Below are 18,064 nucleotides of genomic sequence, written 5' to 3'. Positions count from 1 at the left end.
TGGAGGACGTGTCCTGTCCTGCATTACACAGACAACACATTAATATGAATGAGCACTGTGTAATACTTAATTTCCTCTGTGGTGGCACTGCTGGGAAATTGAACACTTACTGACAAGTTTCACCACAGATCACAGTTGATCGCTCAGGGGTTCCAGCCTGGGGGACCCTTTTATAATCAGCTTATTGTTAATGGATCCTTCTATCACGTAGTGATACTTCTAAGCGGGGAACACCTTTAACCTCGTTTACACGCCACAATTACAGATAACTCTTCAATACAAACATATTTTTCTTAGAAATGAAGATTGATTTACAGATCTTCTTCTAAGGCCCGCTTCCTAAATCCGGCTTTCCTATGGTATTGTTTCTGGCATCAGTTGCATCTATTTCAACTCCGGATGTCTACCTACGCTGGACAGAAGAACGTTGCATGTAGTGTTTTTCTATAACAACTGATATATGTGAACCCACCCTAATACCATTTAGCGAAGGAGTCTTAATTTCAAGAAGAGCCCTTTTGAAGATGCAACGTTTCATAAATTAGAAAATAATCTTACCGTAACATGGACTGTAATACTTAATCTTTAACCAGCCATGCACATCGACAGTTAGGCGAAATGAGACTTCAATGAATGAATACTTTTTGTAGTATGTACATAGGATACAATTATAAGACTACAAATCCCTGCCCTGATGGGCCAACCGGAAGTATTCTGGATAGTCATGTGGACTTTTAGCAACATATAAACGGTAGGGACTACCATTTCCTCAACAGCTTTGACCCTTTCTTGGACAAAACCTCAACCTGTCCAACTTTTCTTCAAAGATCTCACTGTTTAATGATGTCACATTTACAATCTTGTGGTAGATGTCACCAAAAATGTTGGAGTTGGGTCAAGGAAATGTTACTAGGCTCAAAGAGACAAATGGTAATTCAGTGGATGCAAGAATGATAATCAAAGTGTGTACAATGCATAGACTGAAGGAGTGCCCCATGGAAAAATTATAATGGACCCAATTCCCTCCACGGCTATTGGTAAACCGGGCCTAAAGGTGGCCATAATAGTGAGCGAGTTTCGACAAGTGTTCCATGGTTTGACTTTTAAAGTAAACCTGTTCTTTGGTCTGAAGAATTAATCGGACATAACTGAATTTTTTCTTGGTCGTCAAATGTTCTTGTAGCATATTTATCAGCAATTTGCCTAAAATTTTTCAAAAATTCTATGAAATTTTCCAAGATCTGAATTCATTTATATAGGAAATCCATTCAGACGGTGGCCTATTGCAGATATGATGATTGTAGACTAATGTTCCCATTATAAATACACTGTGATCAAAGGAGTTTTCCATGCCGATGGCCACCCTATAGGGTTTTTTTTTCAGGAAAACACATTGATGGCCTATCCTTAGCAAGCAGCAGAACAAATAGGCCGCAGGACTTACTAAATTGTTGAGCAACATTCTCTGTAGCGCCTTGTCCCTTCGTTCTGCTTATCGCATGGGATCCCAGAGGTCGGATCCTCACCTATCACACATTGATGACTATCCAATTAAAAAATAGGCTATCAATCTGAAAATCCAATAAAAAACCTTTAAGAGGGACAATGACAGCAATGTGAGAAATGCTAGAGCTTTACAACTATGAGATAATGAATACCTAATTTGGGCTGGTTTTGCTTTTCTCTATACAGGGTATAAGGATGTTATGTAAACTCCAGACCCCTGTGGCGCCTGTTTGTATGTATTGTCTCAGGAAAATGTTCTTTATCTTTTGTTCAAATATACCTTTCTCGAAATCCTAGCTTCACATGAAAGAGAATTACATACATTAAGATTGCTCTCTGCACAATGTCAAGAAGGAGCAGCACGAGCAGCAATAGTTATGAGAGGGAACTGTCAGATGTTCAGATGTGGACAGGAGGAAGGAAGCCAGGAAACTGAGAGGGGATATACAGGAAAAACTGCATCTGGAATTCTTCTTTATAATACCTTAGATTGGGTTAGAAACCAGATACTCAGTACTCATTACTTATTCACTTTTGCCTAAATTCATTTCTAATAACAGTGGAATAATTTACTCATTGTTGAAATTAAATATCTTCTTGTTGGAATTTCTGTTTTAAAATAACAAAGAACGGACTGGATTTATTCTGGAAATTTGACGTTACCGAAAATGTAAAGTTAGCCGTAGTGACATTTCAATTACGGATTCACAAAGCAAAAATATCTTCTGTGTAAAATCTCGGAGATGTTTTATGCTTTTCCTATGGTAAAGCAAAAAAAAATCCATTATTGTACGACATTTATTTATTTCCTGCAAGTGTATTTTTTAGACTGTCTTAGTCCAGGTTGCCTAGCAAACAGTTGACTTGTTTGGGTGACCACCATTTCAGCCCATGTATCTACATGTACTGAAGTAATCACAGGAAGTTTTCTTTAGACTGCCTCTCTGTGAGGCACCATTTGTTACAGTTCTAACCGGGGAAGTGTATTCTTGAGTCGCAATTGGTTTGGTGCTGGAGTCTAATGTACTCTCATCCTTAACCCGCAAGGTTTGGGATTCTCAGGTCACGGTTTGGTGGCAGGTATGATGCTGGAACAAGGCTGAGGAGAAGTCAAGAGTGGAAACAGTGGTCATCAGCAGGAGGGCTGTAAAGATGTGTCAAACCAGAGGACTAGGTAAAGACGTAATCAGGAGACGGTCAAGTTGTCGAAATCTGGAGGTCAGAAAACAGGTACCAGGCTATAAATCTGAAGGAGCAAGATGAAGGCACAATCCAGAGACAAGCTTAAGGTCATGGAATGGATTATAGTCAAGAAAAACAACCAACTCAATAGGAAGCACCTCAATTTAAAGGTAATGGCTGGCAGCTGGAGTCCTCTTTAAATATGCCACCAGGACTGATATCATTAGTTGCCCCAGAAACCTGGAGGCAGGGGAGCCACGTACACCATCGAGGAGCCATCCCTGGAACTAGGAGAAGTAAAACCATGGAACATGAGAAGATTGCTGAAGAAGTCCAGCTGCTTTAAGATGAAAAATGAGCAAGATGTCCTATTAGAGGTTATGGACGTCCCAGTCGCCGGGAATTAGGGAAGCTGATCAGCCAGCTTGCATTGTAAAAGGGGAGTCCCTTTAAGAGAATTGGTGGTGGGGGGCTTTATAGTGAAATTTTGAACAGAGATGGCTTTATAGCTCAACCCCTTAAATAATATGTTCACTGTCTATTCTTCCAGAGTGGGTGAGGTCTTCTTGGCGTGATGTAAAAGCGGTTGCTCTGTGCCAATCAATTGTTTGCCCTGGCGGCTTCACCCCTTCCCTAATGCTAGAGCCAGGCTAAGAGTGATTTGGGCCCCAGGATTTTTAAGCTCATGGACCCTTTACCAACCACTATAGCCATGACACACGTGGTTTGGTATAAATTGCAGTTGAAAAACAACATTAGATTTTTTTGAATCCCCTGCTAAGACTCCAGCTGCATCCCCCTCCTCCCTATCTAGTATATTGTAGACTCGAAACAGATCCTCATTTCTAAATTCTTCGTAGTTGCTGGTGCATTATTTTCCATATTCAACTGCCTGTGTCAATAGTAGAACAGATTTTTATGCTACTGCTTATAATTACTTTCTGACATTATTCCCGGCTGAATCTTACAACTCCTACCCTCGACCTCTCCTCATAATTTCCAGTAATGTTGTCTCATTATTTTCCATAAAGTTTATTTATCTCCTAATTTTAAATTTCCATCTTTATTGCTGATACCCACCATCTACTGGCTGTTAAAACAGAACATTATAACCGTCCCTGTAATGGCTATAGCGTAATAATTCACCCCTTTACTAGTCACATCGCCTCATTTACTGCACCTTTAATTATATTCATCATAAAGTTGAAATAATGTAGGGAATGAAAAAAAAAATCCTGCTTAACCAAGATACAACATATAATTTTTAATTAAAAAGAACCTTGTGGTTTTTTTTTTTTATCTCTGCTTTTGGATAATATAACTATTCAGGATCACAGAGCTGTTGTCACTGCAAACAGGTGGCGATAATGAGCATAGAAGATAGCCCTTCCCGGGATTAGCGTTGAGGAACTCACCAAGGTAGTGGAGCTTCTTGTACTGTAAGAGGTTCAGTGCTGACTAACTAGGGAGTGGAGTCTAAGGGACCCTCATGGAAGGATGGACTCTCCCGGTGGGATCCTCAAAGTAGTCACTGATTGGCGGCAGGTGCACTGCTAAGGATGTCCTACAGGGTGGTGGCCATGAATACAGGTACGCCAGTCAGAATAGTCAAGGTCGATAACGGGAAGGTGGTCAGAGAAGGACGGAAGTATGAGATGTAGTCAGAAGATGGAGCTGAGGTCGATAGGGTTGTTACCAGGTCTAAATTAGAAGGGCAATCCAGAAGAGAAGGTCAGGATGTGGCAAGGTTCACAAAGACAAGGGCAATACTGGAAGTGGTCAGGGGTCAATAATCTGAGGTTCATGCAAGATCTCAAGGTGCGATTCCTTCCTAAATAGTCTGCCTGAGGTGACTTCATCAGGCCGAGCTTGGAGAGAGGAAAGTGCAGAAGATCAACCCTGGATTGTTGAGGGATTACCAGCTGCAGGAAGCCACCGTCTGGCGCTTGATCACGGGGGAATTCCAAGATTTTTCTCTACACTATGGAAGAGACATATCAGTTGTGACTGGAATAATCTTTAACTCTTTTTCTACGACACTGAAATGGTAATATATACTGATGCTTTGAGTCCACCCCATGCAAGAAAATGTTTTTTCACATGAACCGGTCACATTTGTCTCGTCTCCTTTTGAAGTCCATAACTCATAATTAGTGTTTTTTTTTTATACAGGACACTGGGGGCCACATAAATAGCAGCTATCCAGGATTTAGCTATAATGAGTTCCCACAGAACTGTTCACCAGAGGAAACTTGTAAATTCTAGACTGTAGCTTAAACCCTCTTCATGTACACAACCTCCAGAGGAAGCAGCAAAAGGGGTTTACAGTCACAAATCCATTTTTTAACACTGTATGGTAGTATATTTTATGGCAATTTTTTGGGGGCTGTAATTTATGATAGTATTCCAAAAAAATAGGTCACTCTTTTTACCCTTTGCTGTGGACCGCTATCGGTGAAAACATGGATCAGATAGATTATATTTTATAGGTCAAATGTGTAAATTATTGGGGGAAGTTGGGAATTATAGCTATTGGCAAAGAATCACCTTTGGAGGCCATTGTAAAAGTATTTTAAGACCATCGTGTTTTGCCTTTTGGGTAAAAGAAGTAACTGTTACTTTACGACTGCTGTAAAGTTTTGAGACCTCTGTGGGACATTACAAACTTCACAGATAGATGGAGGGAAACCTTTGTTATGAGTAATGTAGATATATATTTTTTCATTATCAGTCTATAGCTGGTTTCTTTTCAACATCACCAGTGTTCCCTTGAACCTTCATCCTACTTTCTCATTTTGTCCCCTCCCCCATAAAGTGAGTCATTGAATAATCCATTACCAACAGGAGAACTATCTTACACCGACGCAGATGTACAGCAAAATTGTACCATGGTCCTTGCTATAGTTCAATATAACCTACAATATAATTATTCAGTACTTTACATTTTTCAATCCACTAGAACCTGAGTTTTAACATATCAGAGAATTTTTCACATTTTTACAATTTTTAGACAGATCGAGCTCTGTAAATAGCAGATATCCCCAGTCACTCTTATAGGACTGATATAGAGAATGACACGCTGACTCCTTGACATTATATAAGTGTTTTTGGCTAGTACCAAAAGGTCCTATAGTTAGCGTACCCTTACTCTTGGGTCAAATTAATCTATGGGGCGCGGAAATGTAAACATGTGGGGCTTCTTGGAGGTTCTACCTGGTCAAGAAGGCACAATGAGTTCAATGGTGTCTGTAACGACGGGGGTAGGGAAACGAACAAGTGAGCCCTAATCTACCCGCCACTCTGTCCCTGCCTACTTGCAACGACCCGCCCTAGGCGACGGGGTACAACTGGGCGGCGGTCCCTACGCTCAGTAAGTGCACGAGACAAACATACAAGGGAATACAAAGCAAAGGGAAAGGGGCAGTTGCCCACGGCAACACCGTGAGCAACCAGAGTGGTGAACGAGCCAAGTCAAACCAGGAGAGCACGATATACCAAACGCAGAGCAGGAGAGTAGTCAGTAAGCCAGGGTCAGTATGGAGCAGGATCAAATAGTTAGGAGCTGTAGCTGGGCCAGGAAACCTCACGAGAAGAATCACAAGCAAAGGAGGAACAGGAAAGGCAGGTATAAATAGACAGAGGGCGGGAGCTAGCTCCGTCTGGCCAGGCTGCGATAGGCTCTCCCACTCCTAAGCCTGCCATCCTGAATGGTGGAAGATGGAGTCAGTCTCAGAGAAGTAGATTCAGGTGCAGACTGATTACCTATGGGAGTTAACCCGGAAGCTGTGCCTGGCAGATCCTTTACAGTGTCCCTTGATTCCCGGTCTTGAGTGGGGGTGTATTTAATGGGTACAAATACCCCAATTTTTTAGCTTCGTTAACTCTTTATATAGATGCCCAACTTTAGAGTGATGTGTTTGGATGACAGACTCTCTTAAAGAGCAATGCAACCTGTGATACCATCTATGATGGTTTTAGGCCACCCTACCAGTCGGTACAACATGGCTACCACAAAGTCACCAGTTTGGTTATGACCTAAATCTAACATTTGCACCCAGACAGGAATTAAGTAGCACCCATACCCCTCAACAAAAACTGCCATCTAATATATGGGACTTGAAGTTGACATTCAAGTATGCCTTCCCCGTAATGTACACAACTTTTCCAACTTGATATTGGGTTAATCTTTTTTTTTTTTTTGTTAATAAGTTTTTTATTTTCAATTTAACAAATAAACAAAACACAGAGTTACAAATGTGTATCCAACATGTATATCCCCCACAATTTATACCATTGGGTTCATCTTTAATGTTTTAGAGTACTGACAATATGAGTAGGCAACATTTTTTGCATGATTCATGTGTATTATGTGAACAGGCACTGGTTTATAGGGGTTGTCTTATCAGGTCACCCATATGACCTAATGGGGCACATGAATGTCATTGAGGGGGGTTCTTCCTCTCGAGAAAGGTTAGCCATTCATTTGAATTGCCGCATGTAATACAATATTTTCCCTGTAGAGGCCACTGTAGGGGGAATGATCAGCACATGCCAACTTCCCCTGGCAAAGTCAGCTAGTTTTGGGCGTTTCGGAAGCTGGTGCCTCAGACCTGGACTAGAATATCATATTAAAGGGGTTGTCTTTGATAAAGCAGTTCCTTTAATATAATGTGGTCCAACTTCATGTATATCATATATACAGGGTGGGCCATTTATATGGATACACCTAAATAAAATGGGAATGGTTGGTGATATTAACTTCCTGTTTGTGGCACATTAGTATATGGGAGGGGGGAAACTTTTCAAGCTGGGTGTTGACCATGGCGGCCATTTTGAAGTCGGCCATTTTGTATCCAACTTTAGTTTTTTCAATGGGAAGAGGGTCATGTGACACATCAAACGTATCGAGAATTTCACAAGAAAAACAATGGTGTGCTTGGTTTTAACGTTACTTTATTCTTTCATGAGTTATTTACAAGTTTCTGACCACTTATAAAATGTGTTCAAAGTGCTTCCCATTGTGTTGGATTGTCAATGCAACCCTCTTCTCCCACTCTTCACACACTGATAGCAACACCGCAGAAGAAATGCTAGCACAGGCTTCCAGTATCCGTAGTTTCAGTTGCTGCACATCTCGTATCTTCACAGCATAGACAATTGCCTTCAGATGACCCCAAAGATAAAAGTCTAAGGGGGTCAGATCGGGGGAGACCTAGGGGGCCAGTCAACTGGCCCACGACGACCAATCCACTTTCCAGGAAACTGTTCATCTAGGAATGCTCGGACCTGACACCCATAATGTGGTGGTGCACCATCTTGCTGGAAAAACTCAGGGAACATGCCAGCTTCAGTGCATAAAGAGGGAAACACATCATCATGTAGCAATTTCAGATATCCCGTGGCCTTGAGGTTTCCATTGATTGTCTATGCTGTGAAGATACGAGATGTGCAGCAACTGAAACTACGAATACTGGAAGCCTGTGCTAGCATTTCTTCTGCGGTGTTGCTATCAGTGTGTGAAGAGTGGGAGAAGAGGGTTGCATTGACAATCCAACACAATGGGCAGCACTTTGAACACATTTTATAAGTGGTCAGAAACTTGTAAATAACTCATGAAAGAATAAAGTAACGTTAAAACCAAGCACACCATTGTTTTTCTTGTGAAATTCTTGATAAGTTTGATGTGTCACATGACCCTCTTCCAATTGAAAAAACTAAAGTTGGATACAAAATGGCTGACTTCAAAATGGCCGCCATGGTCAACACCCAGCTTGAAAAGTTTCCCCCCTCCCATATACTAATGTGCCACAAACAGGAAGTTAATATCACCAACCATTCCCATTTTATTTAGGTGTATCCATATAAATGGCCCACCCTGTATATATATATATCTCATTTAAGCTGTACTTCCTAAAACTGGAATAGCCCTTTAAAGAAAACAGGTTATGGGATACCAATACATAGGGCCATGTATACATATACCATGCCAAAACTGATCTAGTAGGTGCAACCAAACCCATTAAATTGCCTCTCAACAAATTAAGACACTTGTCACATACAGTGAAGGAAATAAGTATTTGATCCCTTGCTGATTTTGTAAGCTTGCCCACTGTCAAAGACTTGAACAGTCTAGAATTTTTAGGCTAGGTTAATTTTACCAGTGAGATATAGATTATATTTAAAAAAAAAACAGAAAATCACACTGTCAAAATTATATATATTTATTTGCATTGTGCACAGAGAAATAAGTATTTGATCCCTTTGGCAAACAAGACTTAATACTTGGTGGCAAAACCCTTGTTGGCAAGCACAGCAGTCAGACTTTTTTGTAGTTGATGATGAGGTTTGCACACATGTTAGATGGAATTTTGGCCCACTCCTCTTTGCAGATCATCTGTAAATCATTAAGATTTCGAGGCTGACGCTTGGCAACTCGGATCTTAAGCTCCCTCCATAAGTTTTCGATGGGATTAAGGTCTGGAGACTGGCTAGGCCACTCCATGACCTTAATGTGCTTCTTTTTGAGCCACTCCTTTGTTGCCTTGGCTGTATGTTTCGGGTCATTGTCGTGCTGGAAGACCCAGCCACGAGCCATTTTTAATGTCCTGGTGGAGGGAAGGAGGTTGTCACTCAGGATTTGACGGTACATGGCTCCATCCATTCTCCCATTGATGCGGTGAAATAGTCCTGTGCCCTTAGCAGAGAAACACCCCCAAAACATCATGTTTCCACCTCCATGCTTGACAGTGGGGACGGTGTTCTTTGGGTCATAGGCAGCATTTCTCTTCCTCCAAACACGGCGAGTTGAGTTAATGCCAAAGAGCTCAATTTTAGTCTCATCTGACCACAGCACCTTCTCCCAATCACTCTCAGAATCATCCAGATGTTCATTTGAAAACTTCAGACGGGCCTGTACATGTGCCTTCTTGAGCAGGGGGACCTTGCGGGCACTGCAGGATTTTAATCCATTACGGCGTAATGTGTTACCAATGGTTTTCTTGGTGACTGTGGTCCCAGCTGCCTTGAGATCATTAACAAGTTCCCCCCGTGTAGTTTTCGGCTGAGCTCTCACCTTCCTCAGGATCAAGGATACCCCTCGAGGTGAGATTTTGCATGGAGCCCCAGATCGATGTCGATTGACAGTCATTTTGTATGTCTTCCATTTTCTTACTATTGCACCAACAGTTGTCTCCTTCTCACCCAGCATCTTACTTATGGTTTTGTAGCCCATTCCAGCCTTGTGCAGGTCTATGATCTTGTCCATGACATCCTTAGAAAGCTCTTTGGTCTTGCCCATGTTGTAGAGGTTAGAGTCAGACTGATTCATTGAGTCTGTGGACAGGAGTCTTTTATACAGGTGACCATGTAAGAGCTGTCTTTAATGCAGGCACCAAGTTGATTTGGAGCGTGTAACTGGCCTGGAGGAGGCTGAACTCTTAATGGTTGGTAGGGGATCAAATACTTATTTCTCTGTGCACAATGCAAATAAATATATATCATTTTGACTATGTGATTTTCTGTTTGTTTTTATATATAATCTATCTCTCACTGGTAAAATTAACCTAGCCTAAAAATTCTAGACTGTTCATGTCTTTGACAGTGGGCAAACTTACAAAATCAGCAAGGGATCAAATACTTATTTCCTTCACTGTATACCCCCCTTGAGGGCAATATTAGCCATTCAGCAAGGCTTAGAGCGGTCACATGACACACATCCCTCCTAGCTTGACTACTGCTAGGGAGAGCCTCGAAACTTAAAGGGTAACTAAACGTGCAAAAAACTTCTGACATGTCATACTGACATGTCAGAAGTTTTGATCGTGGGGGTTCGAGCACTGAGACCCCCACTGATCGCTAAAACAAAGTGGCAGAAGCGCTCGGGTGAGCGCTGAGCCGCTTTGTTTCTGATTGGCTTTTCTCGGAAAGCCGAGCAATTGGTGTACGGGCTCATAGACTTTTTTTTAGCCAGTACACCGCTCCGAGGAAAGCCGTTTAGAAGCAAAGCATCACAGCACTCACCCGAGCAATTCTGACACTTTGTTTTAACTAGTGGTAGGGGTCTCAGTGCTTTGACCCCCACCAATCAAAACTTCCAAAATGACACTTTGACATGTCAGAGGTTTTTTGAGCATTTAGTTACCCTTAAATCCATACTGGTTTCTCATTGAGTTTAATGTATAAACAGTATACGGTAAGCTCCTTAGCTCCCTCTAGTGGTGGCTGTAGGCAGAACAGAATTTTAATCAATCAACGCTATAACTATGCAGGTGATTTGAAGCTATAAAAACGGATTTCCAACCAGTAATCAGTGCCGAAGATTAGATCTGTTTAAAAAAAATCTTCTTTCCCCAGTTTCATCGTCCGTTTTCTTCGTCATCTATCAATCTTTACGACTTTCTTTCTTGCTCTCCCTTCCCCGTTTCTTTTATGAACTCTTTGATTGCAGCCAGCGAGAGTGACTGTATCACCGCAGTAATTAATTAGTCTCTTCCAGAAATGTATCTGGAGTTAACAACTTCATAACCGTAAAATAGAAGTGATGGTCGGCCGAGTTAATCAGTCCTATTAAGACCGTAGAGAGGCTTTAGGGAATGAGCTATATTTCCATTACAGAAAGGGGATTAGGACGGATATTATTAAGTGTATAAAAGAGCACGGGGAGAAGATGATGAGCGATGATGAACTACAGACTTGTTAGACCGAAAATCCAAACACGGAAAATGGGAGCATGCTGTCCAGTGGAGCGGGGCTTCGGCTGCTAACAAGTAAAGCTTTCTCCCCATTGCCGATCCTAATTAAGCTATAGAATGATCTCTACAGGCGACAGGCTGTGCAAAGTAGGGTACACATGGGGGAAGGGAGAGAAGTGTTAACCCCTTCCAGCAATGGTCCACAAACCTATGAGTTTCTGTAACTTCTGCCACTTCAGGTACTTGTTGCATTGAATGGAATTGGCACTAATATCAGGTGCCTAGAAATTCAGAGTAATTGGCACTGGAATATAATTCTGCATGGTGTTGTACATTACCTAAAAGGACAGATATACCACTGCTTTTCTGGTCTAGTATCAGAAATACAGTATCTGTATTTAGCACTGGCACCAGATGTGAATTTACATATTAGTATTGGTACCAGATATAAGTATACACATTAGTCTATGTACTAGTTGGTGTACTCCATTTGTTACCCAATATAATTGTGCCCATTATACTTGGCACCATATGTAGTTCAGCATATTATGTTTGGCACCAGATATAAATGTGCACATTAGTCCAGATACCAGGTAGAGTTTCGCATATTACATTTAGCGGCAGATATAAATGTCTATATTAGTCTAGGAACCAGGTATAGTTTAGCATATTACATTTGGCACCAGATATAAATATGCAGAATAGTCTAGATACCGGATATAGCTCAGCATATTACATTTTGCACCAGATATAAATGTTCACATTAGTCTAGGAACCAGGTATAATTAAGCATATTACATTTGGCACCAGATATAAAGAACCAAGTATAGTTCATCATATTATATTTGGAACCAGATATAAATGCACACATTAGTTTAGGAACCAGATTTAGTTTAGCATATTACATTTGGTACCAGATAGAAATGTGTACATTATCCTAGGTATTATATATACACTACCGTTCAAAAGTTTTGGGTCACCCAGACAATTTTGTGTTTTCCATGAAAACTCACACTTCTATTTATCAAATGAGTTGCAAAATGACTAGAAAATATAGTCAAGACATTGACAAGGTTAGAAATAATGATTTTTATTTGAAATAATAATTTTCTCCTTCAAACTTTGCTTTCGTCTTGGAATGCTCCATTTGCAGCAATTCCAGCATTGCAGACCTTTGGCATTCTAGCTGTTAATTTGCTGAGGTAATCGGGAGAAATTTCACCCCATGCTTCCAGAAGCCCCTCCCACAAGTTGGATTGGCTTGATGGGCACTTCTTGCGTACCATACGGTCAAGCTGCTCCCACAACAGCTCTATGGGGTTGAGATCTGGTGACTGCGCTGGCCACTCCATTACAGATAGAATACCAGCTGCCGGCTTCTTCCCTAAATAGTTCTTGCATAATTTGGAGGTGTGCTTTGGGTCATTGTCCTGTTGTAGAATGAAATTGGCTGTCCACAGGGTATGGCATGGCGTTGCAAAATGGAGTGATAGCCTGTTTGTGCTGTCCTCTGAAGGGAGTAGTACACACCGTTGTAGGAAATCTTCAGTTTCTTGGCAATTTCTCGCATGGAATAGCCTTCATTTCTAAGAACAAGAATAGACTGTCGAGTTTCACATGAAAGCTCTCTTTTTCTAGCCATTTTGAGAGTTTAATCGAACCCACAAATGGAATGCTCCAGATTCTCAACTAGCTCAAAGTTAGGTCAGTTTTATAGCTCCTCTAAACAGTAAAACTGTTTACAGCGGTGCTAACATAAGTGCACAAGGGTTTTCAAGTGTTTTCTAATCATCCATTAGCCTTCTAACACAATGTACCATTAGAACACTGGAGTGATGGTTTCTGGAAATGGGCCTCTATACACCTATGTAGATATTGCATTAAAAACCAGACGTTTGCAGCTAGAATAGTCATTTACCACATTAACAATGTATAGAGTGTATTTCTGATTAATTTACTGTTATCTTCATTGAAAAAAACTGTGCTTTTCTTTCAAAAATAAGGAAATTTCTAAGTGACCCTAAACTTTTGAATGGTAGTGTAAGTTCGCATATTACATTTGGCACCAGATATAAAGAACCAGGTATTACATAGTTACATAGTTAGTACGGCTGAAAAAAGACACATGTCCATCAAGTTCAACCAAGGGACGGGAAAAGGGAAGGAAAAATTTCTACACATAGGAGCTAATATTTTTTTCGTTCTAGGAAATTATCTAACCCTTTTTTAAAGCCATCTCCTGTCCCTGCTGTGACCAGCTCCTGCAGTAGGCTATTCCATAGATTCACAGTTCTCACAGTAAAGAAGCCTTGTCGCCTCTGCAGCTTGAACCTTTTTTTCTCCAGACGGAGGGAGTGCCCCCTTGTTTTTTGAGGGGGTTTTACATGGAACAGGAATTCACCATATTTTTTGTATGTGCCATTAATATATTTATATAAGTTAATCATGTCCCCCCTTAGTCGTCTTTTTTCAATGCTAAATAGGTTTAATTCTTTCAATCTTTCCTCATAACTTAAATTCTCCATGCCCCTAATTAGCTTCGTTGCTCTTCTTTGTATTTTTCCTCCTTTCTATGAACTGGAGCCCAGAACTGGACTGCATATTCTAGATGAGGTCTCACTAATGCTTTGTAAAGTGGTAATATTACATCCCTGTCCCGCGAGTCCATGCCTCTATAATACATGACAATATCCTGCTGGCCTTTGAAGCAGCTGATTGACACTGCATGCTGTTATTGAGTTTATGATTTACAAGTACACCCAGATCCTTCCCAACAAGTGACTCCCCCAGTGTAGCTCCCCCTAGGACATATGATGCATGCAGGTTGTTGGTACCCAGATGCATAACTTTACATTTATCTACATTAAACTTCATCTGCCAAGTGGACGCCCAAACACTTAGTTTGTTTAAATCTGCCTGCAATTCATGAACCTCTTCCATAGACTGAACTATATTACATAGCTTGGTGTCATCTGCAAAAATAGAAATAGTGCTATTAATCCCATCCTCTATATCATTAATAAATAAGTTGAATAATAGTGGTCCCAGCACTGAACCCTGGGGTACACCACTTATAACCGGTGACCATTCAGAGTAGGAATCATTGACCACAACTCTCTGGATACGGTCCTTGAGCCAATTCTCAATCCAATTACAAACTATATTTTCTAAACCTATAGTCCTTAATTTACCCATTAGATGTCTATGGGGGACAGTGTCAAATGCCTTTGCAAAGTCTAAAAACACTAAATCCACAGCGGCCCCTCTGTCTAGACTTCTGCTCACCTCTTCATAAAAACAGATTAGGTTAGTTTGGCAACTTCTGTCCTTAGTAAAACCATGCTGGCCGTCACTTATAATGCTATTTATCGTCACATAATCCTGTATATAGTCCCTCAATAGCCCCTCAAACATTTTCCCCACGATGGATGTTAAGCTTACTGGTCTATAATTACCCGGGGAAGACCTAGAGCCCTTTTTGAAAATAGGCACCACATTTGCGCTGCGCCAGTCCCTTGGCACTATACCAGTCACTAGAGATTCTCTGAATATTATGAAAAGGGGGACAGAAATAACTGAACTAAGCTCTTTAAGAACTCTAGGGTGTAACCCATCTGGTCCCGGGGCCTTGTGTACATTTATTTTATTTAATTTAGCTTGGACCATATCTACATTCATCCAATTCAGTATATCAACTGATATATTAACAGCACTGGCACCGGCTACATCAGCTGCTCTTTCTTCTGTTGTATATACAGAGCTAAAGAACCCATTTAGTAACTCTGCCTTCTCTTGATCCCCTGTGATCAACTCCCCATTACCACTATCTAGGGGTCCTACATGTTCAGACCTTGGCTTTTTAGCATTTATATACTTGAAGAATTTTTTGGGATTTGTTTTACTATCCTTGGCCACCTGCCTTTCATTTTGTATTTTTGCTAATTTTATTACATTTTTACAGATTTTATTAAGCTCTTTATATTTTACAAAGGCTACAGCTGTACCCTCAGATTTGTATTTTTTAAATGCCCTTTTTTTGTTGTGTATTGCCCCTTTCACAGAAGGTGTAAGCCATTGTTCAGCATATTATATTTGTAACCAGATATAATTCACACATTAGTTTAGGAACCAGATTTAGTTTAGCATATTACATTTGGTACCAGATAGAAGTGTGTACATTATTCTAGGTATCATATATAAGTCCGCATATTACATTTGGCACCAGATATAAAGAACCAGGTATAGTTCAGCATATTATATTTGGCACCAGATATAAATGCGCACATTAGTCTAGGAACCTGGTATAATTAAGCATATCTCATTTGGTACCAGGTAGAAATGTGTAGATTATACTGGGTCCCGGATATAGCTCAGCATATTACATTTGGCACCAGATATAAATGTGCACATTAGTCTAGGAACCAGGTATAGTTAAACATATTACATTTGGCGCCAGATAATAGAGTATACATTAGTCTGGATATCTGGTATAGTTCATCATTTGGCAACATGTATTGCCTTGTACATTAGTCTTGGCACCAGGTTTTGTTCAATGTATTAAATTTTCACTTAATGCTAGCACTTTGAAGAGGTAATGGTCCTTACCATACGTTGCTATAGAGAGGATTTGTCACTTCTCCTGACGTGTATTTAAAGAGGCTCTGTCACCAGATTTTGCAACTCCTATCTGCTATTGCAGCAGATAGGCGCTGCAATGTAGATTACAGTAACGTTTTTATTTTTAAAAAACGAGCATTTTTGGCCAAGTTATGACCATTTTTGTATTTATGCAAATGAGGCTTGCAAAAGTACAACTGGTCGTGTTGAAAAGTAAAAGTACAACTGGGCGTGTATTATGTGCGTACATCGGGGCGTGTTTACTACTTTTACTAGCTGGGCGTTCTGATGAGAAGTATCATCCACTTCTCTTCAGAACGCCCAGCTTCTGGCAGTGCAGATCTGTGACGTCACTCACAGGTCCTGCATCGTGTCGGACACATCGGCACCAGAGGCTACAGTTGATTCTGCAGCAGCATCAGCGTTTGCAGGTAAGTAGCTACATCGATTTACCTGCAAACGCTGATGCTGCTGCAGAATCATCTGTAGCCTCTGGTGCCGGCTCGTCTGACACAATGCAGGACCTGTGAGTGACGTCACAGCGTGATCTCTCGAGAACACGGCTGTGTCTGCACTGCCAGAAGCTGGGCGTTCTGAAGAGAAGTGGATGATACTTCTCATCAGAGCGCCCAGCTAGTAATAGTAGTAAACACGCCCCGATGTACGCACATAATACACGCCCACTTGGACTTTTACTTTTCAACACGCCCACTTGTACTTTTGCAAGCCTCATTTGCATAAATACAAAAATGGTAATAACTTGGCCAAAAATGCTCGTTTTTTAAAAATAAAAACGTTTCTGTAATCTACATTGCAGCGCCTATCTGCTGCAATAGCAGATAGGGGTTGCAAAATCTGGTGACAGAGCCTCTTTAAGTAAATTTATTTTATCTTGTATTTCCAATTAAATAACAATTCTGAAACATATGTTCCTCTCCTACTCCTCCTAGAAATTTATGAATAAATTGACAACTGGCTGATATATTGTAATGGTATAAGCTTTCCAACCAAGCTTATCTAATAACTATATATCAAAATGTCTCTATTTTTTTTCTTTTTAGATCCTTTCAACAAGCTGAGAACCTTCACTGGTATCGAGATTCTAAATGAAATATGGCACCTGTCAAGGTAATTTTGTATATAATGGTTTCCGAAGGACTCCGAGGGTAGATATATCTCTAAATCCTTCACTAGCTTCCCAGGATATACTGTGTATATCGTATATTCTGTTCCATTTTCTTCTATGTAGAGGAGGTGGGCAGTCTATGGATGCGCAACAAAAATCTCTCATCTCCCAGAATCCTTTGCAGGGCTTTGTAGTAATCAGGCACTTGCACTAATCCAGTCTATCCCAGTAACCAAAGTGATAAAATCGAATCTATAAATAACTGCATGTGCTATTATGTGCAACAACTACAATATCTACCGGAATAGAGAACTTAGTGGAAGATCAGGGTTTCTCAGGCAACTAGTTGCTTTAAAGGTGATATGATTATCAGGGATGCAAGGAACGTGTATAAAGATAGAAAACCTATCAATATATACTCTAAGTCATGTAGCGTAGTAGTAAAATACTGGTCTTAGATAGTCAAAATTCTGTTAAGCTGGAAGCAAATGGAGAGAATTCCTACGGGATTCTTCTGGGTCCCTCGAGTACCGTGGGATTATTGGGTCAGTAGTGGGACTTGAGATGAGGAACTGTGGAAGTAACTCAATCCTGGAAGGAAAGGAAGCATTTCTAGTACTACCTGCTCTAGGATAGTACTGATTCTTCTTGTATGTAAAGTAGCTCTCCTCCAGAATGAAAATTGTCTCTCTAGTGCCACCTATAGTTGACTACCCTGTAAATCAATGTCCGACCCTTTAAATAGCCTTGAAACATGACTCGGGTTATTAGCCAAAGCAGAGACACTTATCTGTAGACAGCACTGTTTCAGAGGAGTAGAAGCAGCAGTAGTGGTAGTAACAGTAGTAGTAATAGTAGTAGTAGTAGTAGTAGTAGTAGTAGTAGTAGTAGTAGTAGTAATGGTAGTGGTAGTAGTAGTAGTAGTAGTAGTAGTAGTAGTAGT

At 40.6% G+C, this 18,064-nt stretch overlaps 1 protein-coding gene across 1 annotated transcript in view; it reads left to right on the top strand.

Annotated features, from left to right (window-relative positions):
* The window catches only part of LOC142666250 (uncharacterized), a 312,509-nt gene that overhangs the window by 131,820 nt on the left and 162,625 nt on the right, over positions 1–18,064 (top strand). The window contains exon 3 of the mRNA XM_075846239.1: positions 17,057–17,123. The gene's annotated coding sequence lies outside the window, so the exon portion shown is untranslated. The remainder of the gene's footprint in view (positions 1–17,056; positions 17,124–18,064) is intronic.

This window comes from Rhinoderma darwinii, chromosome 13, assembly GCF_050947455.1.
Source record: "Rhinoderma darwinii isolate aRhiDar2 chromosome 13, aRhiDar2.hap1, whole genome shotgun sequence".
Lineage (NCBI taxonomy): Eukaryota > Metazoa > Chordata > Amphibia > Anura > Rhinodermatidae > Rhinoderma > Rhinoderma darwinii.
This window is presented reverse-complemented; position numbering and strand designations above follow the sequence as displayed.